This window comes from Telopea speciosissima, chromosome 1 (assembly GCF_018873765.1).
Source record: "Telopea speciosissima isolate NSW1024214 ecotype Mountain lineage chromosome 1, Tspe_v1, whole genome shotgun sequence".
Lineage (NCBI taxonomy): Eukaryota > Viridiplantae > Streptophyta > Magnoliopsida > Proteales > Proteaceae > Telopea > Telopea speciosissima.
In genome coordinates, this window is record NC_057916.1 from 14233764 (window position 1) to 14247783 (window position 14020).

Below are 14020 nucleotides of genomic sequence, written 5' to 3' on the forward strand. Positions count from 1 at the left end.
TTGTTATTTCTCTTCATGGTATTCACATATTCTCTGTGCAGGCTATCGATTTGGAGAAATACTTGACAGTAGGTATGAAGTTACTGCAGCCCATTGGAAAGGCGTTTTTTTGACAGTAGTTCGTGCAAAGAACCTCAAGGCTGGGAAGGGAGATCCTGAAGAGGTGGCTATAAAAATCATACGCAATAATGACACTGTATGAGTTGATGTTACTCTTTTTGCCCTCAGTTTGCTTTAGTTCTAGCTAAATATTGATTTTAACTGGATAGTGCAAGTTACTGTTGACTGTATTTCAATGCACAGGTACAAGGCAGGTTTAGAAGAGCTGATAATATTGAAGAAATTAGCTGGTGCAGATCCTGAGAATAGTCGCCATTGTGTTCGATTTTTCTCAAGTTTCAAGTACTGAAATCATCTTTGTTTGGTTTTTGAATCTCTTCATATGAATCTTTGTGAGGTACTAAAGAAGTTTGGTCGTAATATTGGCCTTAATCTGGGAACTGTAAGAGAATATGCCAAACAGCTTTTTATTGCATTAAAGCATCTGCGGAACTGTGGAGTCCTGCATTGTGACATAAAGCCAGATAATATGCTGGTGAGTTTAAATTATTCTTCCATTACTGGGGTGGTTTCTTTTATGACTTTCTAACAAATGTATGTTGTCCCGTTCAGGTAAATGAGACAAAAAATGTGTTGAAGCTTTGTGATTATGGTATTGCCATGTTTGCCGGAAAAAATGAGATCACACCGGATCTTGTGAGCTGCTTTTATTGAGCTCCTGAAATAAGTAAGTTCTTTGTTTCATATCCCTTGATTTTTTATTTTTTATATATTTTTTTTGGGGGGGGGGGGGTTATGTGTTTGTTGTGATATTGTTTTTTTTTTTTTTTATTGGTTTCTGTCAGTAAAATATGTAAATTTTCTTTTCCTGCTGCAGTTCTTGGCTTGCCATATGATCATCCCATGGATATATGGTCTGTTGGTTGCTGTTTGTATGAGCTTTATTTGGGGAAAATCGTTTTTCCAGGCCCATCAAACAATGACATGTTGCGTCTCCACATGGAGTTGAAGGGATCTTTTCCAAAGAAGATGCTCCGCAAGGTTGAAATTTGATTTTTGTTTTCTTCAGATTCCCTGCAACCCTCACGAGGGGTGTTTAAACCCTTTATTTTTTGCTGCTTTGTTTCCATGGTCATCAATATCTTTAGCTTATTATTTTAGTTTATTGAATGGAAATACTATGTTATGATTCTTATTTTTATTGCTTGTGCTGATTTCAACATCTCTTTCTTTTTCTACAGGGTGGATTTACCAATCAGCATTTTGACCAGGATTTGAATTTTCATGCTACTGAAGAAGATCCTGTTACAAAGAAGGTGAGAAGTTACTTGTCTATGCAATCTGTTGTGATTATGTTTCAGTGACTGTTTCTATTGTTTTACCTACTACTGCAACCACCGTCTTCCTTCCCCCCCCCCCAAAAAAAAAAGAAAAAGAAAAAAGAGAAACAAAAGGGGAAGCATCCTTGCCCTCATTTTAATTTAGCCTGGTAAACTATGTCTGCAGACTGTGAAGAGGCTGCTTCTCAATATTAAGCAAAAAGACATTGGTTCCTTAATTACAAGCTCCCCTGGTGAGGATCCGAAGATGTTGGTGAAGAGAATGACAGTATCTCAAGCATTGAGGCATTCATTCATCACAGGCAAGTGACCAAAGATACTGATTTTATGACCCCTGAAATGCTGTTGAGCTAGATACATGTACATTATGATCTCAATTTATTTTTAGGTCTCTAATCGTTGGATATTTCTGTCTTTATCTCTCTGTGATTGCCTAAGAGGATCAACACAGTGTTATTGGTGTGGATGAAATGCGAAGAAGATGATGTTTGGTCTGAAGACCTTCCTACATGGCGGTTCTTTCAGTGGGATGGGTTCTGTTTCTATTGTGAGACAACTCGCCAAAAGCATTTACAGCTCTTGTAATCATTCTTAATGATGGTCTTTGAGAAGATTTATCACATTTATCCCCCCTTGAAATTTTTGTTTGAAGTTTGAAAACAGTGTGCTGCAACCTTTTGCAGGCTTTAGTGCATTAGAAAATTCACACCAATGCTAGTTACTAAATTAAACTCAATGAGGTTGTGCAAAGTGTTCCTATGGCTTTTGGAAAAGATAGACTCGACAGAATCTTTTCCTTTCAGATAGCTTCCATCTTACAGTGGATTTCATTTTTCCAATATTAGTGGATACTTGGATATTGCATTTTTTTTGTTGTCTACATTTTTTTCATTTATCCAAATCACTTGGGTCTTGGAGTCTAATTCTATTTTTCATTCAGGGTTTCTCCCAAGGCTATGACACAACCAATCAGTGCTTTAGATGCTTAGTAGGCAACCAAAAGAGGTACCCTGGTTTGTTTTTTAGGCAGCTTATTGTGAAACCCTTGAAACTACGTTGCATGCTCTTATGCATAAAATTGGTCTCCTGAACTGTCTTCAGACTCGGAGGAATTAACCAGAAGCATTTTACAACCTGAAGTTGAATGGTCCATTTCTTCCTTGCCTATCAGAGCTCTCATGCCTGTTTGCATGTACATGTTCCTGCATTGTGTGCGTGCATGTATGTGTAGAAATAGCGGTTCAATTTCTGTAATATGGAATATTTTAATTTTTATTGTACACCCTCCTACAAGTAACAAAAAAAAGAGAAAAAAATAGATTCTTAAGGTGAATAATCATAGTTTATATTCTTGTAGTGGCTAAATTATGATTAGAAACCTTTGTTCTGTTTGCCCTTTTTATTTTTTGTGAAACTGCATTATATCTGATCTATGGTTTGGTGGTTCTGGAGGCTTTTGCACTGGCGATGAGAGGTTGCAGTGTTGCAGTTGTTCAAATTGGTTAGTAGTTGCATCCGATTTTAATTTTCTTTTCTTTAATATGATCCATGAGTTTTAACTTTTTCATATTTTTCCTGATAGGAAACATAGGTTTAGTGTTGTGTCTTCATTCTGTGGTGTATAATAATGCTTTTTGGTTTTTCTAGGACATAGGTGCTAAGTTCATGGAATTCCAGTAAGTTCTTCATCTCTAATCCTATTATTCCATTTTGTCATGGTTCTGGTTGTTTCAGGTATTTCGTTTCGTGCATATTTATACGGAGATCATGTAAATGTTGTTACTTGTATGGTTGATCATACTCAGGAAACCTTGGAGATTTGCACATTTCGCTGGATGCATTCCTCATCTTGCCTTTAGCCTGCATTGCTCTTTTCAATGACAGCCTAGAGTGGTCAATGAGATGGCTGATGAGTTGAGCAAGCAAGGCGTTTTACTTTTGAGATTCTGTTATGGGTATACCATTCCATTATGTGGTGTGGGCTTTTATAGGGGGCGGGGATGTAGTTCTTTGTTGTTGTATATTATCTGTGCTCTTGCCTCCTTGGAGGCCTGTTATACCATATTATCTTTCTTTTTATAAAATTTATGTTCATTAAAAATGTTAACAAACAGAATTTAGGGAATGGCTAGAATAATCGATGTGATTATTTAGCCCTTATATTTATAACTTTCATTTGACCCTTGGCACGCAGTTGGCATTCTCTATAATATTCTTGGCCCCAGGGCCATCTCCTACTCTGGCCTCCCTAAGGCAGCCCCTGTCTCCTCCCTCATCTCTGCTGGCTCTTGGACCCCTCACCCTTCCATCAACCCAGTCATCATCTCGCTGATCTGGGCCACCTTCCTCCTTTACCCCGTTTACCCTCCTCCCACGCAGATAAGGTTATTTGGCTCCCCTCCCCCACCGGTCTCTTCTCCTCCTCTTCTGCTTGGAACCTTTCCAGGGTCTCTAGCCTCTCCGTCCCCTAGCATAACTTGGTTTGGTTCAAAGGCCATATCCCTCGCCATAGCCTTACTGTTTGGAGTGCCCTCAGACTCTGCCTGCTCACACAAGCCTTCCTTATTCACCGAACCATCCCCGCTGCCCCCGCTTGTATCCTTTGTTGGATTGGCCGTGAAGATGTCCCTCACCTCTTCTTTGACTGTCCCTTCTCTTCCACCATCTGGAAACAAGCTTTAGCCTCTATTTGGCCGCGCAGTAGAAGGATCAGGAGATTTGATCGTGAATGGCTTTGGTTGCTCAATGCTTTTCCTGGGAGCTCTATATGCGACACTATTGGGAAGCTAGTTTTCTGCACTACTATCCACCATATCTGGATGGAGAGAAACCTCAGAAGATGGACTTCCAAATCAAGGTCTTTTGATGTGATTTGGAAAGCCATCTCCTTTGATGTATCCTCTAAGCTCAGCTGCATCCGTCAGAGACCCTCCACGGATACCACTAGGAATAGGCATATTTTGGATTTTTGGGGCCTTGATTCTGCCCTTTTGTGGTCAGTCACCTCTGCGTAGGCAGGCTGCCCGCCTCCCCTCCCCCTTTTGGTTGGCTGGTTGTCGGCCTTGTGGGCTTCCTTGTTCTTGCCCCTTTCCCCTCTTTGTATATTGTTTCTTTGTTCTCTCTTCCCTGCCCCCTCCTGGGGTTCGGTAATATATTCATTTACCAAAAAAAAACTTTCATAAAAGCACTGCAATTACATCAATAACCCTGTATAGCGGACCATGATAGCTATAGGGAAATAAAAGGGGAAAAATACCAAAACTACCTTTATAATATCGGGTAACATAACTCAACACTCCCCCTCAAGTTGGGGCATAGATATCACACATGCCCAACTTGACTAGACTAGGATGAAACAACTTCCCACTCAACCCTTTGGTAAAGACATCAGCCAGTTGATCTCCAGACTTCACAAAAGGGATACAAATCTGCCCACTCTCTAACTTCTCCTGGATGAAGTGTCTGTCGATCTCCACATGTTTGGTATGGTCATGCTGCATTGGATTGTGGGCAATGCTAATTGCTGCTTTGTTGTCACAGTACAACATCATTGGAAGATGAACAAAACCACGGATATCTAGGAGTAAACTCTGAAGCCACAATAACTCACATATGCCCTGGGCTATAGCACGGAATTCAGCTTCAGCACTAGATCCACCATGGGTAAGCATGATTTGTATGAATCAACCCCAAGCTTGTCTACCATGGTTCTTGTGATTCCTTATGGGACCTTGGATGGTTTGTTTTTAATTTTTTGAGCCTGGATATAATAACTGCGGTTACTTTAAGATGTTAATTTCCACTGCTTCATGGTCACAATTTCACCAATTTGTGCAGAGTGAGAGACCAGCAGATATGTTCTGTGATGGTATATTTGGAGAGAGACCTGCTGGAGTTCGTAAAACTGTAGATGTCGTTCTATTTCCTCTCCTCTCTAATTGCATTAAGCTCTTGCATTCTCACATTCAAAGTGTTGGCTTTCTTCTTTGTTTGCTGAACATTTAATGTAGATAATAGAAAGCTGAACTAGGTTTCTGGAAAATTGTGTATAATAGAAAACTGATTTGAATAACTAAATGAAGTACATGGTTTGTCTTGCCTGAGATAGCATGTTCAACTGAAGCCACTTTGGACCTTCTGATAATCCCATGTTCTCTCCTTTTTCTTGTAATTTGTACATGCACTACATGAGCAGTATGTTATGGGTTTTTAGTGATGGCCTGCGATTGCGGTTAGAGAAATGTGTTTTGGCATTCATGGATGTTTCCATAGTGATGTATTGTAATCCAGCGATTGACAGAATATTTCTTTTATATGTTATCATCTATTTTTCTTATAAATTTGTTATTTATTGTGACTTTGTGAGATTGAAAAAGGTTTCACTGGTGAACCATATCTAGAGACTGCTAGGACTTTATCTATAGTTGGTTGACTGTGATCACATGAAGATATTGATCGAACATAAAATCCATCAACAAAGCAATAGTTTTTTTTAGTAACTAGCTAAAGAAAATAGGTAAAGACCTCTTAGGGAGTTGCCTAGTTTAGGAGTTTTATCATGTTAAAAAATTGAGTGCAACTCTGGATTTAGGAGTCAAATACAACAGTTAACACTTAGACAACCCAGCACTTTAATATGAATAACAAATTAAAGTGGATGAAACTTAAATCTGATTCCAAATTAACATCTGAACCATTAAACAATCCGACACTATCACATCGAGCAAATTAAACTTGATGAAACTTAAATTTGATTGCAAATGAATATACTATGCTAATTTTGAAGGGAATTGCATACGTATGCTAAACTTCTAAAAAGTTGCTTGGTATAGCAACTTATTTAAATAAAAAAAAGCTGGGTATTATAGTACAGTGATTTTGTAGATCAAAAGTAAATTCAATGTATCTAGTCCAGCTGCCCTATAAGAAAACCTCTTTGACCTGACGTAGTCTGTTGGACCTATGGAGAAGCCATGTGTACTGACTTAAAGAAAAAATGATCAGGAATTTTACTTGAGTTCTTGCAAATGGTAACATTTACTGGGCTGATTATGAAGGCCTTTATTGTATCAACTGTGAGGAGTATAAGGTGGTACCCGTCTTTGGTTTTAGGAAATCTTTGTTGCTTTATCAACTCTTTTACCAATATATGCCATGTATGAAGTATAAAAGCTCCTTGGTAGACACATGGAGAGGCTCTGCCAGCTGTGCCCAAGCACATGTAGAGATGAGATTCACCATTCAACCAACCAGCAATTCTTTCAAAGAACAAAAAATTTGGCCCAATAGAATGTGTAATGTTGATCACACAACTATTTTTGTAGATATGACAGACACAAATGTCCGTCATTGAATTGATTTCTTTTGAGTACATATTCTGCCGTATAGGTTTATTGCCATCATTAAGAATATAATGGATGGGGAGGCTATAATCATATTTTCGGTGGAGGATTGTTCCCTGGTGGAAGCCAATCAATTATTGGCCCTTTCCCCTGCATTTGTACCACATGTATTGATATGCTTTTATGTATAGGCTGTCCTCATTGTCTAACTGTTAACTATTATTTCTATTTGCATATATTGTTATTTATGTTCTTTTATTTCATTCCTAGACCTCAAGGAGATTGAATATTGTGTCCACTGTATGTCTTTTCTATTGGCATTGATTGTGCGATTGAATTGAGTATAAAGAATTACCACTTTCAGCATTTGCTGGAAAATGACATTACGACCTTTTAAGGACTTAATTCTTCAAAATATTCCTTTGGATAATTTGATGAAGAGTCATGTTTACATTTTCTAAACACAAAATTTCCTGTATTTTGCTCTAGTTAAAAATGCAGGATGAGAAGGATTTACTTGAAAACTACTGTTGCCCCTGCACCTAAAGCCTTGCATATGAAAGGAGGACAACTTCTTCGTATGCCTTATTGAAGTATCAAAAATCTTTGGAAGAGATTCTAAGTCAAAATGCAAACTCCATGCAGCCTTCTTTTCGTTTGAATGAGGTGAGGATGATAAATTTCCCCTTTTGTTTTGACTGAATTGTTCGCTTTTCCCTCTCTCTGTGTCTTTAATGACTGCTAACATGAAATATAGATAACGGTTTTCAACAGTTGGTTGGGTTAACATTTTTCCCCATTCCTTTACCGACTAGATTATTCTTCTTTTTTTTTTTTGGGGGGGGGGGGGGGAGGGGGGTGTTGGGGGCACACCATTGTTTTGGAAGTGATCATAAATATCACAGGAATCTTAGAGAGAGAATTAAGAATATTATTTTACAAGCTGACCTTACAAGACATACTTTTTTGCTCTAGCATACTATTTTATAGCATACTAGGTGATTGTTTTGTTTTATGAAGGTTGTGTGGAGCAGGAAAAATAAGAATGAATCAATTTCTTTTGAGGCCAAAATAAATGTTTAGGAAGGTGGATATGTTTAGGTTTTCATTTATTTATTTTTATCATTTTTGTATTTGGTGGCAGAATGTAATTTTAGTATGTCAGGCTCAATGTTCTTGTTGGGCTTTGCATTTTGGGTTTTAAATCTTTGTCCAGTTCTTAGTCTGAGTTTTTCATAATAATTTTTAGAAGACAGGGAGAGAGAGAAGGAGAAGGAGAAGGAGAAGGATCGGGACAGGGAGAGAGATAGGTACAGGAATAGGGAGGGGGAGAAGGAAAGGGAGAGGGAAAGAGTTCGGGATAAAGATAGAGGTAGAGAGACTGAGAGTGGTTGGGTGGGCAGACATCTATATGATGGTCATAATGATGCATATGGTGGTCGAGATAGGTCGAAAGATTCCAGGCATTTGAAAGATGAATCGGATTACCACTACAGGAAAGGAAAAAAAGATCCCGTAAAGGCGCCTAGCATCATGGATGATGATCTGGAAAGGCGTGAAAAGAAATCACTGAGGTATACAATGTCAGTCATTGGATGTATCCTAGTTAACTTCAAATTTATCTTATATGCTGCTCTCTGCTTTAGAGATGAAGAGGTAGAAGAAGATCATGAAGATCAACTAGCGGAACAAGAAGAGGAGGATGTTGACAGCATTAAGGAGGAGAGCAGGAAAAGAAGGCAAGCCATACTAGAAAAGTCTAAACAACAGCAACAGCAGTCACAAAAGCAGGTTGTAGCTCATGTTCAAGCCTCAACTAAAGGTGTTGTCCACTTCCAAGCTAATTATGTTTTTATATTTTGATGTTTCGGAATTTTATTTAAAGTTTATGACTGCTTTCTTTGTGGCCTTTATTCATTGTTCATACTAAACCATAAATGCTTTGGATCAGAGAATGGTTCTCTCAATGTTGACAAGGCAGCAGAACAGATACTTCTTCCAAGAGCGCGGTTAATTCTACGTCTGTAGCTTCTTAGGGTAGGCATGATAGTCCCGAGGCTGATGTCCCCGAGCCTATATTTTCTGTATGGAAATCACCTTCACGTAATAGAACATTTGCACATGAGAGCACTTCTGGTGCTGGGGGCTTAGGGGATGGGACTCCAATGGTTTGTAGATGACCAATTAACAGTTAGATATTTTTTAAATTTCTTGCATACGTGGGTAAGCATGATTTGCATGAATCAACCCCAAGCTTGTCTACCATGGTTCTTTTGATTCGTTATGTGACCTTGGATGGTTTATTTTTAATTTTTTGAGCCTGGATATAATAATTGCGATTACTTTAAGATGTTAATTTCCACTGCTTCATAGTCACAATTTCACCAATTTGTGCAGAGTGAGAGATCAGCAGATATGTTCTGTGATGATATTTTCGGATAGAGACCTGCTGGAGTTCGTAAAACTGTAGATGTCGTTCCATTTCCTCTCCCTTCTAATTGCATTAAGCTCTTGCATTCTCACAAGTGTTGCTTTTCTTCTTTGTTTGCTGAACATTTAGTGTAGATAATAGAAAGCTGAACTAGGTTTCTGGAAAATCGTGTATAATAGAAAACTGATTTGAATAACAAAATGAAGTATATTGGTTGTCCTGCCTGAGATAGCATGTTCAACTGAAGCCACTTTGGACCTGCTGATAATCCCATGTTCTCTCCTTTTTCTTGTAATTTGTACATGAACCACATGAGCTGTATGTTATGGGTTTTTAGTGATGGCCTGCGATTGCGGGTAGAGAAATGTGTTTTGGCATTCATGGATGCTTTCCATAGCGATGTATTGTAATCCAGCGATTGACAGAATATTTCTTTTATATGTTATCCTCTATTTTTCTTTTAAATTTGTTATTTATTTGGACTTTGTGAGATTGAAAATGGTTTCACTGGTGAACCATATCTAGAGACTTCTAGGACTTTATCTATAGTTGGTTTAATGTGATCACATCTTCACGAAGATATTGATAGAATACAGAATCCATCAATAAAGCAATAGTATTTTTTAGTAACTAGCGAAAGAAAATAGGTGAAGACCTCTTAGGGAGTTGCCGAGTTTGGGAGTTATATCATGTTAAAAAATGAGTGCTACTCTGGATTTAGGAGTCAAATACATCAGTTAACACTGACAACCCAGCACTTCAATATGAATAACAAATTAAAGTGGATGAAACTTAAATCTGATTCCAAATTAACATCTGAACGATTAAACAACCCGACACTTTCTCATCGAGCAAATTAACCTTGATGAAACTTAAATTTGATTGCAAATGAACATACTATGCTAATTTTAAAGGGAATTGCGTACTTATGCTAAGCTTCTAAAAAATTTCTTGGCATAGCAACTTATTTAAATAAAAAAAGCTGGGTATTGTAGTACGGTGATTTTGTACATCAAAAGTAAACTCAATCAGGTATCTAGTTCAGTTGCCTTATAAGAAAACCTATTTGACCTGACGTAGTCTTTTGGATGTATGAAAAAGCCATGTGTACTGCCTTAAAGAAAAAATCATCTGGAATGTTCAGAAATTGACCACTCTGCCCTTTTTTTTCCCTCTGGACTCTTGCAAAATTTTATCTTCTGATCCTTACAAGGGTGTGGGTTGGTGATGCTGCAATGACTTACTGAACAGAAAGTGGAATATCTAGGACTGAGATGTCTATGGAATTGCTATTCCTTTGTTGTTTTATCTTTTTTATTTTAATTTTTTAGGGTTATTCTACTTTGCACTTGTTGGGTCGTTATAAAATTTCTTGTTATTTAACCCCGGGTGGGTTGTCATTTTTTTGGTTTTTTCTATAAAATGCATAATAATGTGGTAGTGGAGTTATTTTACTCCCACTTGTATTATACTTCATTTATCTGTTTTCTTCAGATTCCCTGCAATCCTCATGAGGGGTGTTTAAACCCTTTATTTTTTGCAGCTTTGTTTCCAGGGTCATCAATATCTTTGGCTTATTATTTTAGGTTATTGAATCGAAATACTATGTTATGATTCTTATTTTTATTGCTTGTGCTGATTTCAACCTCTCTTGCTTTTTCTACAGGGGGATTTATTAATCAGCATTTTTACCAGGATTTGAATTTTCATGCTACTGAAGAAGATCCTGTTACAAAGAAGGTGAGAAGTTACTTGTCAATGAAATCTGTAGTGATTGTGTTTCAGTGACTGTTTCTATTGTTTTTCCTACTACTGCAACCACCCTCTTCCCGCCTCCCCAAAAAAAAAAGAAAAAAAAGAAAAAAAGGGGAAGCATCATTGCCCTCATTTTAATTTAGCCTTGTAAACTACGTCTGCAGACTGTGAAGAGGCTGCTTCTCAATATTAAACAAAAAGACATTGGCTCCTTAATTACAAGCTCCCCTGGAGAGCATCCGAAGATGTTGGCGAATTTCTAGGATCTTCTAGAAAAAACATTTGTCTTAAATCCAGAGAAGAGAATGACAGTATCTCAAGCATTGAGGCATTCATTCATCACAGGCAAGTGACCAAAGATGCTGATTTTATGACCCCAGAAATGCTGTTGAGGTAGATACATGTACATTATGATGTCAATTTATTTTTAGCTCTCTAATCATTGGGCATTTTTCTGTCTTTATCTCTTTGTGATTGCCTAAGAGGATCGACACAGTGTTATTGGCATGGATGAACTGCGAAGAAGATGATGTTTGGTCTGAAGACCTTCCTACATGGCGGTTCTTTCAGTGGGATGGGTGCTGTTTCTATTGAAAGACAACTCGCCAAAGGTGTTTACATCTCTTGTAATCATTCTTAATGATGGTCTTTGAGAAGATTTATCACATTTATCCCCCCCTTGAAATTTTTGTTTGAAGTTTGAAAACAATGTGCTGCAACCTTTTGCAGGCTTTAGTGCATTAGAAAATTCACAGCAATGCTAGTTACTATATTAAACTCAATGAGGTTGTGAAAAGTGTTCCTATGGCTTTTGGAAAAGATAGACTCGATAGAATCTTTTCCTTTCAGATAGCTTCCATCTTACATCGGATTTCATCTTTCCAATATTTAGTGGATACTTGGATATTGAATTTTTTTTGTTGTCTACATTTTTTTCATTTGTCCAATTCAGTTGGGTGTCCTGGAGTCTAATTCTATTTGTCATTCAGGGTTTCATCCAGGGCTATGACGCAACCAATCAGTGCTTTACATGCTTAGAAGGCAACCAAAAGAAGGTACCCTGGTTTGTTTTTTAGGCAGCTTATTGTGAAACCCTTGAAACTACTCTGCATGCTCTTAACTATAAAATTGGGCTCCTGAACTGTCTTCAGACTTGGAGGAATTAACCAGAAGAATTTTACAACCTGAAGGTGAATGGTCCATTTCTTCCTTGCCTATCAGAGCTCTCATGCATGTTTGCATGTACATGTTCCTGGATTGTGTGCTTGCGTGTATGTGTAGAAATAGAGTTTCAATTTCTGTAATATGGAATATTTTAATTTTTATTGGTACCACCCTCCTAAGAGTACCAAAAAAAAGAGAAAGATTCTTAAGGTGAATAATCATAGTTTATATTCTGGTAGTGGCTAAATTATGATTAGAAACCTTTGTTCTGTTTGCCCTCATTATTTTTTGTGAAACTGCATTACATCTGTTCTATGGTTTGGTGGTTGTGGAGGCTTTTGCACTGGTGATGAGAGGTTGCAGTGTTGCAGTTAATGTTCAAATTGGTTAGTAGTTGCATCTGATTTTAATTTTTTTTTTCTTTAACATGATCCATGAGTTTTAACTTTTTCATGTTTTTCTTGATAGGAAACATAGGTTTAGTGTTGTCTCTTCATTTTGTGGTGTATAACAATACTTTTTGGTTTTCCTAGGACATAGGTGCTAAGTTCATGGAATTCCAGTAAGTTCTTCATCTCTAATCCTATTACTCCATTTTGTCATGGTTCAGGTTGTTTCAGGTATTTCGTTCATGCATATTTATAAGGAGATCATGTAAATGTTGTTACTTGTATAGTTGATCATACTCGGGAAACCTTGGAGATTTGCACATTTAGTTGGATGCATTCCTCATCTTGCCTCTAGCCTGCATTGCTCTTTTCAATGACCGCCTAGAGTGGTCAATGAGATGGCTGATGAGTTGAGCAAGCAAGGCGTTTTACTTTTGAGAGTCTGTTATGGGAATACCATTCCATTATGAGGTGTGGGCTTTTATAGGGGGCGGGGGTGTAGTTCTTTGTTGTTGAATAGTATCTGTCCTCTTGCCTCCTCGGAGGCCTGTTATACCATATTATCTTTCTTTTTATAAGATTTATGTTAATTAAAAAAAATATATTGTCACTGTTACCAATTAAAGTGTTCCATATGTTTCAGATATTCTTTTTTCCCTTCAAATCATATCCCTCATAGGTATCTTCTGAACTTGTGACTCATGAGGAGGTTTGATTTATCTGTTGCTTGATATACTTTCAGAGCTTGTGTGGGTATCCCTTATTCATGTACACCATACGTTTGCAACATCAGGTTCTGATGGTGCTTTCAATTTTTGGGACAAGGACAGTAAACAAAGACTTAAGGGTTGGTTAACTTCTTTCTGTTTTATTCTTATCTAACCCCAATGGTTGTTGTTGGTTTCATCTGATGGTGCTTTCAATTTTTGGGACAAGGACAGTAAACAAAGACTTAAGGGTTGGTTAACTTCTTTCTGTTTTATTCTTATCTAACCCCAATGGTTGTTGTTGGTTTCATTGAATGGCAATTATTTTTATATGATATTTCACTACTAATTACCAGCCTGTTTGTGGAGGATAAGCAAATTCTTAATGAGAAGATGATGTAGAGAAGATTCACCAAAATCTGTGGAATATGAGTTGGAAGCTAAGAAAAATGCTCACTTTGGACAATTCTTTTGGTGCATGGTCTGAAACCCAACCCTAAATTGAGATTAGGGTAGAATTTGCAAAAGCTCTAAAAGGACAGAATAGGCTAATTAGGAAACAAGAAACACTGACTACAGGAACTGGGTAGGCCAAAGAATCAGCATATATGATTAGAAGTTTAAAACAGAAATGAAGGAAACCGAAAGCTCATTAACAGAATGGGGGATATTTTGTTACTCAAAACTACAGAGCTGTTGAGCGGAAAACTTGGATTGAGTAACCCTTTAGATCAAACCTATCAGTGGTTAAAACAGGACAGATATCTTTGGCTAATAATAGCAGGGTGTGATCGGGGCTGATAAGGGAACTAACAGAAACAGAGCAGGGGTG

General features: G+C 37.6%; 1 pseudogene; it reads left to right on the top strand.

The window, feature by feature from the left end:
- Window positions 1–259: 259 nt before the first annotated feature.
- Window positions 260–12699, top strand: LOC122656285 (annotated as a pseudogene).
- The last annotated feature ends 1321 nt before the right edge of the window (window positions 12700–14020 follow it).